This window comes from Callorhinus ursinus, unplaced genomic scaffold, assembly GCF_003265705.2.
Source record: "Callorhinus ursinus isolate GAN/ISIS: 27379988/994484 unplaced genomic scaffold, GSC_fseal_2.0 scaffold9, whole genome shotgun sequence".
Taxonomy (NCBI): domain Eukaryota; kingdom Metazoa; phylum Chordata; class Mammalia; order Carnivora; family Otariidae; genus Callorhinus; species Callorhinus ursinus.
In genome coordinates, this window is record NW_027397071.1 from 27,682,785 (window position 1) to 27,702,061 (window position 19,277).

At 37.6% G+C, this 19,277-nt stretch overlaps 1 long non-coding RNA gene across 1 annotated transcript in view; it reads left to right on the forward strand.

Moving 5' to 3' along the window:
* Positions 1 to 9,614: 9,614 nt before the first annotated feature.
* Positions 9,615 to 19,277, forward strand: part of LOC141373419 (uncharacterized) — an 83,898-nt gene continuing 74,235 nt past the window's right edge. Inside the window, exon 1 of the long non-coding RNA XR_012379383.1 lies at positions 9,615 to 9,989. This is a non-coding gene — a long non-coding RNA (uncharacterized lncRNA). The remainder of the gene's footprint in view (positions 9,990 to 19,277) is intronic.

The following is a 19,277-nucleotide window of genomic DNA, read 5'->3' on the forward strand; positions in this document are numbered from 1 at the left end:
TACAAGGTATTTGGTACATTAGGTGTGCAAGTTTAGTTAAATATACAGAATTAACAGGACGTTCTAGGCTCTTGCAAAAAGGCAACTTTTGGGGATGGAAAGGAAATAAACAGGAAGTGTCTTAGGAAAAAAGAGAGAAAGGGTTCATGAACTTTATGACCTCCTAGTGCTACACGTCGGAATGTCTCTAACTGGATCAAACCATTTATTATAAATAATACCCTGGCATGAGAAGAAATCAGGGTATGAGAATGCCATGGTCTTAGGCTAATGTTGTTTGGCTTAACTAAATGTTTTGAGTTCTACTTTTAAAATATCTTTGCAACTAAAATCACATGGCTAAAAGGGACAACGACACTGTATGTTCCTTTTTCTCTAATATGGAAAAAAAGAAATTGTCGTAGACAGACCTCTCTTATAATTTGTTTTCTTGTCATTTAAAAAAATTACTTTTTGAAAAATTTTGTTTTTAGAGTAAGAATTAGTTTGTTTTAGGGAAAGATATCTAACTTGAAGGAAATGTTCCAATGTATTTGCTACCTTAAAATGTAAAACATGTTTAGCCCTGTTTTCCTACTTCCCTCTACATGTTTGATAAATGCTAGATGGTAAAGTGATGTATTAACTTGGGACCGTATTTTCTATCCCAATGATTTGGCTTCACTCACCAAACATACTGTACACCAGATTTTACAAACCACAGGAAAACTGGCACAAATTTTGAGTATTTTGCTTTATAAAATGAGACACTGTATTTACTAAAGTTTAAAAAATGTTTTTTGATATTGTTTCAATAAATCTCTGGCCTTGAAACAAATGCAAATAAAATGTTTAAGCTTTAAGCATTTGCTATAAGTAAAATTTGCGATGCCTTTCAAATAATCAGAGAGAATGCAGAGATGGAATTCAATTACAGCCCAGTTATGTCTTTAAAATTTCCAATGCAAAAAGTGGAAGTCTTGTTTGAATTTAGAAAACATTATTGAAGTATTTGGTTTATAGATAGGAGTCACGAAAAGATAAGATAAAATTCCAGTGTTACATTTATGTTTTGAAGACATATCTAATCTGTAGTGGCATGAGAAATGTAGTAGAGGTACATGTTGCTGAAAATCACCGTAGCATCACACTTAAACACTTAGAAACCAAGGCTGTTAATATAATTTATATATACATAAACTAAATTATATCTATACTAGAGACTTCTTGGATAGAAACACTTTTACCCAGTATTTTAATCAAGTATGCTATCATTTCTGCTCCATTCGATGCATGCAGCACACAAATTTGTTGATATGTGTTTCACTTACTGGATGTAATATGTGTAATGTGCTATTAATGTCTATTAGAAATACATATAATAGTGAGGAGGCACTTTAATCAGAAATAGTTGCTATTTCTTGAAATCAGAAAGATCACAATAACAGTGAGGTAGGTTTGTTCTATTTTTTAAAGTGATAGTGCTCTTGTCTCTGAATTGAAATAGTAATGCACTCATATTCTTATTCTGCATAAATTTGCATTACTAATTCCCAAAGCTCTAATTTGAAGTAAGTAAAATAGAAGGATACAAACCTCTTCTAGCTGTATGCTTGCCCTGATATTTAGAGAAAGCACTCATAACAGATTTTTTTTAAAAGATTTATTTATTTATTTTAGAGATGGGGGAGGGGCAGAGGGAAAGGGAAAGAGAGAAAGAAAAAAATCTCAAGCAGACTCCCCACTGCGCGGGGAGTCTGAGGCAGGGTTCAATCACACAACCCTGAAATCATGACCTGAGATGAAATCAAAAGCCAGTAGCTTAACCGACTGAGCCACCCAGGTGCCCCATAATAGACTTTTTTTTTTTTTTGAAGGTTTTTATTTATTTGACAGAGAGAGAGGGAGAGAGCACAAGCAGGGGGAACGGCAGGCAGAGGGAGAGGGAGAGGGAGAAGCAGGCTCCCCACAGAGGGAGCCTGATGTGGGGCTCGATCCCAGGACCCTGGGATCATGACCTGAGCCGAAGGCAGACACTTAACCGACTGAGCCACTCAGGCGCCCCCATAACAGACTTTTTAAAGAATTAATTTGATTACCTTTCATGTCGAGGGATGAGGGAATAAAAATAGGAAAAGAGTGGGTGAGAGCAAGAGTGAGTGAGGGAGAGAGAAAGCACAGGGGTGCTTGTTAATGAGTGTGTGTGTGTGTGTGTAACAGCTAGTAAGATATAATTCACATGTCATATAATTCACCCTGTTAAAGTGTGCAATGCAATGGCTTTTAGTCTACCACAGTTGTGCAACAATCACACTAATTTTAGGGCATTTTTATCACATAACCATTAGTGGTCACTCTCCATCCCCTACTCCTCCCAGATCCTGGTAACCACTAATCTACTTTCTGTCTCTATTAACTGTAGTATATTTTCAGGGCAATATCCAATTTCATTTCATAGCAATTGGGTCTAAATGTTATGTTTTGTGTTTCATGATTGACTATATTGATCCTATTATGTTTTGGAAGTTTAGTTTTAAGTGGAATTCCAGCTTTCTGATGTTCCTGAAAGCAGGAAAATTTCAAATAAGCATCTAGAACTATTAATAATTATGTTGAAAAGGGCCAACTGTTTGTTTAATTAAATAGGATGGGGCTCAGTTCAAGCAGTTGATTTCTTATGTTTACTCCTAGCCTCAGCTGAACCTAGGGAATGCCAGTATTAAGGAAGAAAGAAAGGCCCAATTCTCAAATTTCCCAGGGTGTAGATTAAATTGTTATTGGAAATTTGTAGCTGTTTGTAATTTTGTCAATCACAAGTTATTATCCCCTCTCCCAATCACAATAACCACGCAAAAAGTTACGGGGGAAAAGATGATTAGGCTCTCAAGGGTTTTACAATCTAGGTGAGTCTGATCTTACTTTCATTCTTTAAGTATCTTTTCCTAAGAATTAAAAACAATCTTTAGAAAAAATTAATACCACTGATAACTCTATTACTCTGAATCTCCTCAGCTTTTATTTCTATATGTATCTGCAACCAAATCAGGGGGTAAGAAGTTGCTTCTCTATTTCTCTGTTGTCTGTGTTCTTAGAAACTGCATTCATATTTTTCAAACATTTTATTATAAATGAAATGCAAGTACAAGACTCACCAGACACCAAAACACCAAAATATGTAGCTAGTAAATTGTTATAAAGTGAAAACCATTGTGACCACCATCTGAGACAAGAAATAGAACTTTCCAGTCACCCTAGTGCCTCATCACAGTCTCTTCTCCCAGAAGTAGGAATCCTGACTTCTATAGTCATCACTTCTAGAAACTTCTTTATGGTTTGCTCACTTTCCTAGGCACTATAGGTTAGTCTTGCATATTAAATAAAATGATGTCTTCTAAGCCTCTTTTAATATACAATTAAAATTTGACAATTAACCTTTCTTTAATTTATAATTTATCTATCAAAAAACCCTGGGCATTTGCTGAGTTTCCCACAGTCTGGATTTTTCTGATTCTATATTCATGAATTAGTTCTACATGTTCCTCTGTCCTCTCTGTATTTTTTGAACAATGGCAGCTGGATCCAGAGGCTGGATGAGATGTAGTTTTAATTGTTTAGCAGTATTATAGGTGGTACTTACATATTTTTTTTCATCAGGAGGCGCATGTTATCTGGTTTTTGCTTTTTTGTTGTTTTTAACTGTCACTGATGCTCAACACCTGGATCTATTAATTCAATGAGGGTTGTAAAATGGTGATATTCTATTAAGTTGTTTTTATTTATTAGCTGTAATGATTTTTTAAGAAGATACTTTTCCTTATCTATTATCTATAATCGGGGTGCCTGGGTGGCTCAGTCGGTTAAGCATCTGCCTTCAGCTCAGGTCATGATCCCAGGGTCCCACATCAAGTCCCACATCGGGCTCCTTGCTCAGCAGGGAGTCTGCTTCTCCCTCTGCCTGCCGCTCCCCCTGTTTGTGCTCACTCACTCTGACAAATAAATAAATACAATCTTTAAAAAAATAAAAAAATATTATCTTTAATCTCTTGAGAATAGATCACATAGGAAAGACAAGATTAATTCTTCATATTTTCCTTTTATTTGTTTGGCGTTCAAGACAATGAATTGATTCCTTGTCATTTACTGAAGATTAAATTTTTTAGTTCATAACATTTTTCTGAATTCATGGATTTAAGCATAGTTTATAGATTTCAATCCATTGTAATCTTATCCTTATTAAATAAAGCTCATTTTTTCCTATCTTTGAACCATTGGCTTCTCCCCTTAAGTTGTCTCCTGAGTTATATACACATATCACCCTGTAGTCTGATCATTTCCTTGCTACATGGCATAAACATGTTCCAAGCCAACTTCATACATTTACTATCCTTGACCCAAATGAAGTTAGCCATGTCTCTAAACAGTCATAGTTTCATTTAACGGAAAATTGTATGCTGAGGCTAATGTCTGGGCTCTAGTGGTATTCATTGATTCTGGGTTGATGCAGATTTATAATCTTACAATTCTGGAAGTCAGAAGTCCAAAATGGATCTCACTGGGCTATGATCAAGGAGGGATTCTCTAGGAGGGAATCTGTTTTTGCTCATTCCACCTTCTAGAGGCTACCTGCATTCCTTGGCATGTGGCTCCCTTTCTCCGTGTTCACAGTGAGGGAGGTTGAGTCCTTTTCACATTTACTCTGATCTCCTCGCCTCCTTCTTCCACATTTAAGGACCCCTGTGTTTGCATTGAACCCACCTGGAAAATCCAGGCTAATCTCCCTATCTTAGGTCAGCTGATTAGCAACATTAATTGCATCTGAACTCTTAATTCTCCCTTTGCCATGTAATGTAACATATTCCCAACTTCCAGGAATTAGGACATCACTGGGGAGGGGACATTATTCTGCCTATCATATGATTTATTATGATTATTTTTTATTAAAAAAATTTTAAGGATTTTATTTATTTATTTGAGGGGAGGGGGGAGGAGCAGAGAGAGAGGGACAACACAAGCAGATACTGCACTGAGTGTCAACTCAACACGGGGCTCAATCTCAGGACCCAGAGATCACGACCTGAACTGAAACCAAGAGTCAGAACTGACTGAGCCACCCAGGCGCCCCTGTCATGTGATCTTAGTCTATCTACGACAAGAGTGGTCAGGGAAGTTCTGTTTTGCTTTTTTTTTTTTTTTTTTTTGAGGGATTGACATTTACATTGAAGCTTGTGGAATGCATGGGGATAAGCTGGGTGAAATCAGGGATCAGGTGAGGATGCAGGACAGCAAGTAGGAGGCTGTGGCATTCGTTCAGATGGGAAATGACAAGGGCTTAGACGAAAATGGTGGCTGTGGAATAACAGATAAATGGATTCAAGATAGCAATAATCCACTTTCAAGCGCTGAAATGTGACCTCATGATCTTCAGTTAGCTGTTGTTTTGTTTTGATGTTGTTAGAATATTCACTTTTCTACTCTTGCTTCTAAGGGCATCTATGAAATGTTCTTGTTTTAGAGACTCTGAAAGCTAATCCTAGAAGAATCAAATAGAATCTTAACCAAAGGAATTATTTCAGACCTTTCTGAATGTAGTTAAGGACATGGATTTCAAATTACTTGTATGTCTCACTTCCAGTGGCCATGGGATGCACAGTTTGGCATCTGATGCTAAGGGACTTCAGGAGGTTTGGCTCTATGACTTGATGGCTCCACTTCTATATTGAGTAGTTTGGTTTTCTTTGGTCAACCTGTGATGATCTCTATATGAGGAATCTTTAAAGGGTCCAATTCACAGCTTAGTTGCCAATTGGTGTATTTTGGGCCTAGCGTTATTTAAAACTGAATACCGGCGACTTAGAGAACAAGACTTTTTTTTTTTTTTTCTAGTCTAGAGGTATTTTGATTGGGTCTTTCCTCATATGTGAGTTTCTATATATTTTATTATGTATCCAAGGCTCTGGTTGTACCCTCATTGATTTTCTCCTATGTCTGGGCTTGTGTGATACATTGGTAGAGCCTGTGGCACTTTGTGTTTATTTGTATGAAGGACAGAGATTTATAAGCCACTTCTGTTAGAAATAGAGTGGAGTCAGAAGAATGAGGGAACTGGGAAGGAGAGCATGCAGTTCTTAGAGGAAAGGAGTAGATCAGTTTTCTGCAAAGACTCTAAGCCATGAAGGCAGAAGTAGTGTTGTTGGAGGCCCAGATGACAGAATGATGGAGGGGTGCATTCTGTCCATTTCTGCGAAAGCCTAGGGAGGTTTCATGTAGTGAGGTTTGAAGATAATGCAGCCTCACTTTAACCCTGTGGCCTTTGCAGTTTGGCTTATAGGAATATAAATAGGAGACAGCATCCCAGGCAGGGAAGCTTTATTTTAATGGCACTGGTAGCAATGTAGGGGAAAATTTCCCTCAAGTGACATCCTGAGCAGTAGAAACCTAGAAGCAGGGGGTGGGGTGTGGGAATGAGGCACGTTATAAGTATAAGACATGGTCTTTGGAAGAACATGTGGGACACCCCCCAGCACTCCCTGAGATAGTTTGAGGAGACTGACTGGAGGCTGAGTTCTAGCAATGTGCAAAGGTGACAGTGAAATTTGGGTCGTTGCTCTTTAGGTAACCTCATCGGTATCAGCAGCTTGCAGAGGATTGATGGAAACTTTCGATGACAATTGTTAAATGTTGTCTCTTCTCATTCAGAACAAAGGGTCTAATATTCTATTGGAAGCATCATGGCTGGAGCAGATTTGGAGAATAATCTGCACTGTTAGTTTGATGCCTGACATAAGGCTAAGATTACCCAGGTGTTTGAGGAGTTGTGTTCTTAAATTCAGAGGTGGTTGGAATATCCACAGCTTGAGACCTGCTTTGTTTGGGAAAGCAGAGGAGAGCAATTCTGATCCTCTAAGGTTTCTAGATGTAACATGTTATCAAAAGAGTAGTGCCATACTCAGGTTACATTTCAGAGCTCTAGCAGAAAATTGGAGCTTCATATATATTGTCCTTTTTATTTACACAACAGCTGCAAAGTAGGTGTTATGCCATTTTCAGATGTGGGAACTGAAGTTCAGAAATACTTAAAGGTCTTGCTAAAAGTTACATAACTATTAAGACATGATTCAAACAGGTCTCTGACTCCTTCCATTATTCCTTGTTGCTTCCTCTTTAAGGTAGAATGACAGTGATAGAACAATGCAGAAAATGACCCTTTCAGGTCTGGTTCTGGTGTTCTTCATGTTTTGTAAGGCTTGCATTAGGAAACAAATAGAATTAAAAATCTCTCTCTCTCTCCTCCTCTCATCTTTGTTGGAATTATTACTTCTCCTTGGTAGGGTCAATATCTTCATTAGATATTGAAACAAACACTAGTGCAAATGATTTGGAAGCAGTGGTTTCTTTGGCCTTTTTTTAAAATAGAGCCTACTTTTAACAGAACAGCTACTGAAGTTTTGGGGTTTATTTGTTATAGCAACTAGCATTATGCCAATTTAAATGCCTCCCCTTTAATCATGCATTTACTATAAAAAACAGATGTCTACTTAGGCTGACTGAAGAAAAAGACTTTTTTTTTTGAGGATTGAAATCATAACAGGAAAGCTCTGTTGTTTCTCTTGTAGCATCTCTACTTCCAGGTGAGCAATTAAATGTACCTTCTTGACTGACCAACACTTCTCACTCTATACATCTTCTGGTCTCTCATGTCATTAGCTTCTAAGTGGCTTTGGCCTGCCATGGATCTTACCCAATCTCATGAATATTTTCACATGCAGCTTTATTTCTAACTAATCATTTTTTTAAAATCTTCTTCAAAATAGAATCTCATTTGTCTAGTTTATTTTTTTCACTCCATGTGCGCCATTGGTCTTTGGCTAGCCTATGGATTTGTTTTTTAAAGATTTTATATATTTATTTAGGGGCACCTGGGTGGCTCAGTTGTTAAGCATCTGCCTTCAGCTCAGGTCATGGTCCCAGGGTCCTGGGATCGAGCCCCGCATCGGACTCCCTGCCCAGCTGGAAGCCTGCTTCTCCCTCTCCCACTCCCCCTGCTTGTGTTCCTGCTCTCGCTATGTCTCTCTGTCAAATAAATAAATAAAATCTTTTAAAAAAAGATTTTATATATTTATTTATTTTAGAGAGAGGGAGCACAAGCAAGAGTGGGGGGAAGGGCAGAGGGGGAGGAAGAGGGAGAGGGAGAACGAGAGAGAATCTTGAGCAGACTCCATGTTGAGCATAAGCCCAACGGCAGGGCTCCGTCCCAGGACCCCAAGATCATGACCTGAGCCGAAACCAAGAGTCGTATACTTAACCGACTGAGCCACCCAGGCACCCCTGGAGTTTTGTTTTCTAACCTGGAGTTGATGCCATTTGCTAACCTAAAATGAGAATAGTAAGGCTCATAAACATTTTAGGAGGAGCTAACAGCAGGGAATGGCTCTACTATTTGCCACAAATAAATACCAATTATAATGATCAAAACCTACCATACCTTGTGTTTAAATGTTTCAAGGGGTCATATGGACACTTTGTAATATTTCTAATAGGTGATATTTGGAACTGTTGAAAGAAGAGTCTTTCATGACTGAAATAATATATACAGTAGACCCCCTTATCTGTGGTTTTGCTTTCTTCAGGTTTAGTTATCTTTGGTCAACACAGCCCAGAAGTAGATGTCTGTCTTTTTTCTTTCCTTTCCTTTCTCTCTCTTTCTTTCTTTCAAGATTTATTTATTTTTTAGGGGCAGAGGGAGAGGGAAAGGGAGTCTTAAGCAGATTCCATGCTGAGCATGGAGCCCGCTGCTGGGCTTGAATCCATGACCCTGAGATTATGACCTAATCTGAAACCAAGAGTCAGATGCTTAACTGACTGTGCCACCCAGGTGCCCCACACGACCCTTTTTCTAGTGTATGGTCAGAAATTCCATAGTAGCCTAACACTATGTCACAACACCTGTGCCCTTCACCTTACTTCATCTCATCACATAAGGTATTTAATCATTTCACATCATCACAAGAAGAAGGGTAAATACAGTATGATAAGGTATTTTGAGAGAGAGAGAGAGAGAGAGAGCATATTCACGTAACTTTTATTATAGTATATTGTTATGGTTGTTCTATTTTGTTATTAGTTATTGTTAATCTCTTACTGTGCCTAATTTAGAAATTAAAGTTTATCATAGGTGTGTATGTATAGGAAAAAACATAGTATATATAGGATTTGTACTATCTGTGGTTTCAGGCATCAACTAGGGGGTTTTAGAGTATATCCCCTATGTGGAGTGGAGTGGGGTGCGGTGGCTGTTGAGGATAAGAAAGAGACAACCCGGAAAAGGAAAATTGGGTGAAGTGTGGAATCCCTAAGTTTGATGTTAAATTGGTATTTAGTTCACAAGTTGAATGGACTTTGGTTTTAGTAGTGTCTATCAATGGATTACATTGACAATTATTTACCGAGTGACCTGCTATAACCCTATAAAGTTATCAGAGTTCAGCGCAGAAAGAATTAACAGCAAAGTCCCATGCTGAGGATTATTTGCATCATCCAATCAACTAATATTTATTAGTTCCTAGGATCCAGTTAGGAGTTGCGTTGTGGTGATAAATTGTAGGTAGCCTTTGCGCTATAATTTGTCGGTGGGGAGGAGTGAGGAGATGGACACGTGTTCCGGACCTCTATAGCGCGGCGTTATACCTGCAGTAATTACCCAGAAGCACTGACGTTTAGGAAAGATAACAAGAAATACCCGAGAGAGTGGGTGTGAGTCAAAAAGTGCTTTTCAGAGCATTTCAGGCCTGAGCTGAGTGTTAAAGGATGAAGGGTATAATCAGGTGAGTGTGGAGTTGGAGAAGAACGTGAATTGGCATGGATATTTCAGTGTATGCTATACTTCGTGTTACAGACTGAGTTCAAGCTTCATGGCTATTATTTTCACCTTACTGGCTAACAATTAAAAAAAGGAAGAAGATTATAGTTTCTGTTAAGGATATCAGTTCAAAACCCAAGTAAAGCAGAGCAAGGTCGGTATTCTAAGTATTTTCCTTACCTCCAATGGCAAATGCCATATTTCATATCCAGATGTGACCAAAAGTGACAATTGTAACTGCAGCATGTTGACTCTGAAAAAACTTTTGTATGTACTTGAAAAATACCCGAAGGACCTCTAGATCTTTCACATTTATTTATTTATATTTTTTACGTTTAGTGTTCACTTTCTTTTCATGACTATTTCACTGATTTTTAAAAAAGGTATGTAGTTTTAGTAAAGTTTCCCTAGTACTCTTGAGTTCCAAATGGACTAGAATTCATTTTATTTTTATGGGCTGCTGGTCTTTAATCTCTTATCACAGGATCAGAAATGTACCTGTTACATACTGGTAAATTAGTTATCAATCCCTTGGGCAGTATATTTTAATATCAGTATTATAGGGAAGATGATATAAATCTTGTGTACAGTATTATTAGCTTAGGCAGCTGCTGACTTAAAAAGGCCAGTTTAACAAGTCACCACTGTATTATGTTTAATTAGGTACAGTTTATATAATGAGGTGTTCAGTTCTAATGGAAAGACATGCTGTGAGCAGCACATCTGCAGGAATAACTATTACAATCAGCATTGCAGAGACCCATGGAACTGCAAATTAGACTTACTTATCTAGAAATAAATTACATCCCAATGCCTTCATAAAGCTCATTAATTAATTCCACTGGCATAAAGGTCTTTTTCTTAATTTCATGTTCCATTAGCATAATAAACACAATTTGAGTTACAACAGTGTGATCAGTTTAATGGATGCTATTTATTTTAGTTTTTTATTTAAAGTCCCGGTAACGTAGAATTAACATCAATATGCTGCTTGGTCCTTTATTAAAAATTCCCATAGGATAACCAACACAGATGTTCAATACAGCATCATATATTTGCTGCATTTTACGACTCTACTAATTGGCCATATGGAAAGGTGTTGCTTGGGTGTAATTTTTTTAAAAAAACCTGCTAAATTATATGGATTGTAATAATTACAATCACTTTATTTGTAAAGTTGGATAGGTTAATACATATTGCCTATTGCACGCAAATAAGAGTAAACAAACTTTTGGTGCCATGTTTGTTTAAAAGAAATTCATTTAAAAGAAATTTTGACAGTATCTTAAATTCTTTTTTTTTTTTTTTAAGATTTTATTTATTTGAGAGAGAGAATGAGAGAGAGCACAAGAGGGAAGAGGGTCAGAGAGAGAGGCAGACTCCCTGCTGAGCAGGGAGCCCGATGTGGGACTCGATCCAGGGACTCCAGGATCATGACCTGAGCCGAAGGCAGTCACTTAACCAACTGAGCCACCCAGGTGCCCTTAAATTCTTTTTAAAATGATAAAAAGGATTAACTTTGCTTGCATTCTGAAATTATATGACATGGTCTCCATTTGTGAAGTATGAAGTTTTAGACCCTTACAGTTTTTTTTTAAACTGATTCTGTGTACTTTATTAATATGTATGACATTAACATATTGATAATGCTTATACTATGATATTCTGGGTTAATTGCAGCTGTTAATGCCTAGTATATAATTATCAAATGTACTTTTTGAGTGATCTTATATATAGCGTCTTAGTGATGTCCCACATTATATCTTACTACTGGAATAAAATGCGTTGCAAAACACACATAGAATTTCTTCTCTTGAGTCAAAATATCTTAATTCCTGTCACATTTTCTTTTTTTTCTCAGTGTATCTTCTCTGCTACAAAGCATAAGTTATGTTTTCTTTATTATATTTTTACTTTTGAATAACTACATATTTTCAACATTTAATTAATCTGATATTTCTGTATAAGCTACTATGGCTGTGTAACAAATTATTTCCAAACTTGGTTGCTCAAACAACAACAATCATTTATTATCTCTCCTGTTTTCTGTGGAAAGGGCACAGCTGGGCATCTCTTGGGATCTCCCATGCATTTGTAGTCAGATGTTGGTTAGGGGTGCCATCCTCTGAAGGCCTGACTGGAGGTAGAGGACCCGCTTTCAGAGTGGCTCCTTCACAACTGCTGACAGTTGGCCATGAGTCTCAAGTTTTCTGCATCTGGGGATCTCCACTGGGCTGCTGGGGTGTCCTCATGAGACAGCAACTGACTTCCTCCAGAGTGAGAGATCCTGAGGCTAAGACGGACACTGAAATACCTTTTATAACCTAGACTTGGAAGTCAAATGCCATCACTTCTCTCATATCCTATTGGTCATATAGGCCAGCCTTAAGTCAACGTGGGAGAGTAATACATAAGGAATGAACACGAGGAGACAAAGCTCTAGGGGCCAGGAATCACAGTCCCGTCCCTAATAATGCACATCCCTCTCAAATGTAAAATATACTTCTCCCTCTCAAAGCTCCAAAAAGTCTCAGCTGTTGCAGCATCAGCTCAAGCTCTAGGATCAGGATCTTGATATCTAACTCGGGTTCAGATACGAATAAGGCTACCTAACAGTCCTTGAGTATAGTTTCTTATTTGAAGGCCTTTGAGCTAAAGCAAGATGTTGTATGATATTGTCCCCCTAACCAAATACAATGGTGGCAAGGATAGCCACTAATGACTGTAATGTTTCAGACTGGGAAAAGTGAGAGGCACACAAGTCCCCACTCCAAAGGATTCTTTTATTTATTTAATTATTTTTTGAAAAAAGATTTTACTTATTTATTCGAGAGAAAGAGAAAGAGAAACACGAGCAGGGGGAGGGGCAAAGGAAGAGGGAGACGTAGACTCCTCGCTGAGCAGGGAGCCGAACACAGGACTGGATCCCGGGACCCTGGGATCACGACCGGAGCCAAAGGCAGATGCTTAACTGACTGAGCCACCCAGGTGCCCCGCTTCAAAGGATTCTGAAGCCCAGTTAGGCACATGTTGCCAGTCCCTGGATTAGGGCTCGGTTCTAAATCCTAGAAATGATTCCCTTTGGCCTCTGGGCTTTTGGTTCTTCCCCCTGAATTCTCCTTCCTTTTCAATAAAAAGTGGCCTCCAGATGCCTGACTCTCCAGCAGGCATCTGACTGAAATCTCGTGAGAGACCCCAAATGATAACCTCTTAGCTGAGACCTCTCTGAATTCATGATCCACAGAAATCACGAGATAATACATGATCACTATGGTGATAAGTCACCATGTTTTGGGGAAACTTGTTGCAGAACCATAGTAACTGACGCAGATTTTAGTACCAGAAATAGGGTGTTGCTGAAACAAAACCTGAAAAATATGGCAGTTGCTTTGGGGCTGGGTGGTGAGTGGAAGTTGGAAGGGCCTTGAGACTGTTAGTGGAACCCTTCAGGAGGCTATTCCAGAAAGAAAGTGGGAAACACGCTATTGTAAACTGGAGAATAGGGGATTATTGTTAGATCTTTATGGAAGTTTCAGCACTGTCACTTGTGGTAACACTGAAGGTGGAAAATGTACTGCAGAAGCTGAGTCATCTATCTAAGGGTATTTCCAGGCTGAGTGTTGACATTGCTACCTGGTCATTTCTTTTGTTTAGAGTAAAGTGCAAGAGGAACAAGGTAAGTTCAAAGAAGTTCAGTTAAATCCTAAGGAGCTGAGTTCAAAAAATAAAATTTTTTCTCATGCCCAGGCTCTCCGGAGAGCAAACAATGCTAAAAATAAGAAAAAGCTTCTGGGCAAATATCATATCTAGGCACTGTCAGGAAAACACGGTGAAGCCACTGTGTGTGACTGTAAAACCTTTTGTGAGAGAACTCAGAAAGGTTTTTTTTTTTAAAGATTTTATTTATTTATTTGACAGAGAGAGAAACAGCGAGAGAAGGAACACAAGCAGGGAGAGTGGGAGAGGGAGAAGCAGGCTTCTGCTGAGCAGGGAGCCTGATGCGGGGCTCGATCCTAGGACCCTGGGATCATGACCTGACCCAGAAGGCAGACGCTTTATGACTGAGGCACCCAGGCACCCCAAGAACTCAGAAAGATTTAAGGAAGTGCCTGGAACAGAGAAAAAAATCCCTGTACAGATTTTAAAAACATTCTTCACAAAACATTTCCACTGAACAACAGAGCTTCTAAGAATATTTAGGGTGGTTTTCTGCAGCAGCATTATGAGAAACTTACCATAGATAAGGACATATTGAAACAAGATTTGTGGGTGTGGCTTTTCTCTAGCAGAGTGAGCCTTAATAAGATTTGTATAAGACCCACAAAAGTTTTAAGAGAATTATACTCATGGAACCATGCCAGCTTGATCTAAAAGGGACAAAAACAATTCAAATTAACAAAGGCATTTGGACCCCCCACCTGCTCATATAGGAAGCAGAGTGAGGAAACACTCTTGCAAGGATCATTGGGGGTCATCTTGAGAGTGATCTTTGTGAGTATATATGATGCATTATCATATAAAATACTTGTGCTGTGACATTCATATTAATTGTACCTGTTAATATCTAGTATGTAGTTATCAGCTCAACTTTTTTGTTGATCTCAAATGCAACACATTACTAAAGTCCCATATTATATCTTGCTGCAGAAATAAAATGGAATTGCAGAACATATTTATGCTTTTTTATTGTCTAGAAATAACTAGTCATAAAATCTTTCCTTCTATTTTTTCTCACTGTACCTCTACTATAAAATGCAAAATTCCAGTATTATATTGGAACTTCTTCTTAACACTGTTTAAATGATCTATACTCAATATTTAGTTAACCTTGTATTTTTCAATGCAACCCTCAAATCACAAGTCACTCACTGTTACATTTTTAAAAAATGGCTTGGAGGTCTCTAATCTATGACAGAATTACATATGTACCAATTATGTACTGTTAAAATAGTAACTGACCACTAAATTTGTAAACCTTGCTATTGAAGATCTTCTGCAAAATAAAGTGGTCATCTGAGTTTTCATTTGAAATGGAGTCAAATATTCTTACCCCATTCTCTCTGTGCCTTGACCCTGAGTCTGTGAATGTGTGCACATGAGTTTCTGGTAGAAATGCAAGAGTTTTCACTGTAGCCTATCCAATTCTCCTTCTTTTCCTTTGGTAGCCTGAATTCTGCAATTACATATGGTGGGATTTTTTAAAAAGTCATTTTTATGGGAAGTGAAGATAGATAAGATGATGTAATTGGATCATTTTCACTGACTTACCTCACTTTATTTGAATAGCTATGTTATCAGAATTCTTGACATTCTGGGTATCTTTTAGGGGCCAGATTCTGTGATAGGTGCTTAAAGTGTCTCATTACATTTAATTATTGCAACAAATTAATGTTCTATTATTTTAACATTATGTGAAGAGACTAAATTCTGGAAACATTAAATGACTATCCTAAGGTCATACAACTAACAAGGAAGAGAGCTGAGATTTCTTCTGAGGCCTTCTTTTAAGTCATGTGTTCTTACTGGTATGTTATAAAGACTGATGTTCAGAGGTGATCATGCAATGAAGTCTTTATTTTCTTAAGGTTTAACGAACAACTGTGTGAAACGTGTTTCTATGTCACACTTGAATTACCTCTTTCATAATAGTATTAGAGGCATCACATTTTATTTTATTTTTTATTTTTTTAGCTTTATGGTCATTTTATTTATTTGCTTATTTAAATTTAAATTTTAGGTAGTTAACATACAGTGCAACATTGCTTTCTGAAGTAGAATTCAGCGATTCACTTACATACAACACTCAGTGCTCATCATAACTCGTGCCCTCCTTAATACTCATCACCCATCTAGCCCATCCCACCCTCACTCAACCCTCAGTTTGTTCTTTATCCTTAAGAGTCTCTTATGGCTTATTTCCCTCTTTTTATTTTCAGTTTTTTACTTTCTCCCTTCCCATATGTTAATTTGTTTTCTTTCTTAAATTCCACATCTGAGGGAGATCATATAGTATTTGTCTTTCTCTGACTGACTTATTTCACTTAGCATAATACACCCAAGCTCCATCCGTGTCATTTGAAATGGCAACATTTCATTCTTTTTGATGGCTCAGTAATATTCCATTGTATATATACACCACCTCTTCTTTATCCATTCATCAGTTGATGGACATTTGGGCTCTCTCCATAGTTTGGTTATTGTTGATAATGCTGCTATAAACACTGGGGTGCATGTATCCTTTCAAACCTGTATTTTTGTATCCTTTGGGAAAATACCTAGTAGTGGAATTGCTGGATCATAGGGTAGTTCTATTTTTAACATTTTTAAAAGATTTTATTTATTTATTTGAGAGAGAGAGAGAGAGAGAATGAGCAGGGGGGCGGGGGAAAGGGAGAGGGAGAAGCAGACTCCCTGCTGAGCAGGGAGCCAGATGTGGGACTCTATCCCAAGACCCTCGGATCAAGACCTGAGCTTGGTGACGCTTAACTGATGGAGCCACTCAAGCGTCCCTATTTTTCAAATTTTGAGGAACCTCCATACTGTTCTCCAGAATGGCTGCACGAGTTTACATTCCCACCAACAGTGCCAGAAGGTTCCCTTTTCTCCACATCCTCAGCAACACCTGTTTTTTCTTGTGTTATCCTGACAAGTGTGAGATAGTATCTCATTGTGGTTTTGATTTGTATTTCCCTGATGATGAGTGATGTTGAACATCTTTTCATGTGTCTGTTGGCCATCTGGATTTTTTTTTGGGAAAATTGTCTATTCATTTCTTCTGCCCATTTCTTAACTGGGTTATTTGTTTTTTGGGTGTGGAGTTTGATAAGTTCTTTGGAGATTTTGGATACTAAACCTTTATCAGATATGTCGTTTGCAAACATCTCCTCCCATTCTGTAGGCTGCCTTTTAGTTTTGTTGATTGTTTCTTTTGCTGTGCAGAAGCTTTTTATCTGCATGAAGTCTCAATAGTTAATTTTTGCTTTTGTTTCCCTTACCATTGTTGACATGTCTAGTAAGAAGTTGCTACAATCAAGGTCAAAGAGGTTTCTGCCTGTATTCTCCTCTAATGGTTTCCTGTCTCACATTAAAGTCTTTCATCCATTTTGAATTTATTTTTGTGTATGGTATAAGAAAGTGGTCCAGTTTCAATCTTCTGCATGTTACTGTCTAGTTTTCCCAACATCATTTGTTGAAGAGACTGTCTTTTTTCCAATGGATATTGCGTCCTGCTTTGTTGAAGATTAGTTGACCATATAGTTGTGGGTCCATTTCTGGGTTCTCTATTCTGTTCCATTGCTATGTGTCTGTTTTCTCTGCTGGTACCATTCTGTTTTGATGACAACAGCTTTGTAATATAGGTTGAAATCCAGAATTGTGATGCCCCCAGTTTTGTTTTTCTTTTTCAGAATTGTTTTGGCTATTCAGGGTCTTTTGTGGTTATATACAAATTTTAGGATTGTTTGTTCTAGCTCTCTGAAAAATGCTGGTGGTATTTTGACCAGGATTGCATTAAATATATAGATTGCTTTGGGTAGGATAGACAATTTAACAATGTTCTTCCAATCCGTGAGCATTGAATACTTTTCCATTTCTTTATGTCCTCTTCAATTTCTTTCATAAGTGTTCTATAGTTTTCAGAGTATAGATATTTTACCTCTTTAGTTAGATTTATTCTTAGGTATCTTATTGTTTTTGGTGCAATTGCAAATGGGATTGATTCCTTGACTTCTTTTCCTGTTGTTTCATTATTGGTGTATAGAAATGCAACAGATTTCTGCACATTGATTTTGTATCCTGTGACTTTGCTGAATTCATGTATGAGTCTTTTGGGTTCTCTATATAGAGTATCGTGTCATCTGTGAAGATTGAAAGTTTGACTTCTTCCTTGCCAATTTGGATGCCTTTTATTTCTTTTTGTTGTCTGATTGCTGAGGCTAAGACTTCCAGTACTATCTTAAATAGTAATGGTGAGAGTGGACATCCTTGTCTTGTTCCTGACCATAGGGGAAAGGCTCTCAGTTTTTCCCCATTGAGGATGATATTAGCTGTGGGTCTTTCATATATGGCCTTTATGATGTTGAGGTATGTTACATCTATCCCTACTTTGTTGAGGGTTTTTATCAGGAAAGGATGCTGTATTTTGTCAAATGCTTTTTCTGCATCTATTGACAGGATCATATGGTTCTGATACTTTCTTTTCTTAATATGGTGTATCACAGGAATAAATGCCACTTGATCATGGTGAAAAATCCTTTTAATGTACTGTTGAATTAGATTTGCTAGTATTTTATTGAGAATTTTTGTATCCATGTTCATCAGGGATATTGGCCTGTAATTCTCCTTTTTAGTGGGGTCTTTGTCTGGTTTTGGAATCAAGGTAACTTATCTGGCTTTATAGAATGAGTTTGGAAGTTTTCTTTCCATTTCTATTTTTTGGAACAGTTTGAAGAAGAATTGGTATTAATTTTTCTTTAAATGTCTGGTAGAATTCCCCTGGGAAGCCATCTGGCCCAGGACTTTTGTTGGGAGATTTTTGATTACTGATTCAATTCCTTGCTGGTTCTGGGTCTGTTCAAATTTTCTATTTCTTCTTGTTTCAGCTTTGGTAATTTGTAAGTTTCTAGGAATTTGTCCATTTCCCTTCCAGGTTGCCCAGTTTGTTGGCATATAATTTTTCATAGTATTCTAATTGTATTTCTGTACTATTGGTGGTGATCACTCTTCTGTCATTTGTGATTTTATCTATTTGGGTCCTTTCTCTTTTCTTTGTGATAAATCTGGCTAGGGGTTTATCAAGTTTATCAGTTCTTTTGGAGAACCAGCTCTTAGTTTCATTAATCTGTTCTACTGGTTTGTTTGTTTCTGTATCACAGATTTCTGCTCTAATCTTTATTATTTCTCTTCTGCTGGCTTTAGGCTTTGTTTGCTCTTCCTTTTCTAGCTCCTTTAGGTGTAAGGTTAGGTTGTATGTTTAAGACTTTTCTTTCTTCTTGAGGTAGGCCTGTAGTGCAATAGACTTCCCTCTTAGGACTGCTTTTACTGCATCACAAAGGTTTTGGGCAGTTGTGCTTTCATTTTCATTTGCTTCCATGTATTTTTAAAATTCTTCTTTGATTTCCTGATTAACCCATTCATTCTTTAGTAGGATGTTCTTTAATCTCCATGTATTGAGGTCTTTCCAAACTTTTTCTTATGGTTGACTTCCTGTTTCATAGCATTGTGACCTGAAAATATGTATGATATGGTCTCAATTTTTTTATACTGGTTGAGGACTGATTTGTGATGTATTCTGGAGAATGTTCCATGTGCATTCAAGAAGAATGTGTATTCTGATGCTTTAGGATTAAATGTTCTGAATACATCTGTTAAGTCTATCCAGTCTAGTGTGTCATTCAAAGCCATTCTTTTCTTGATAATTTTCTGCTTAGATGATCTGTCCATT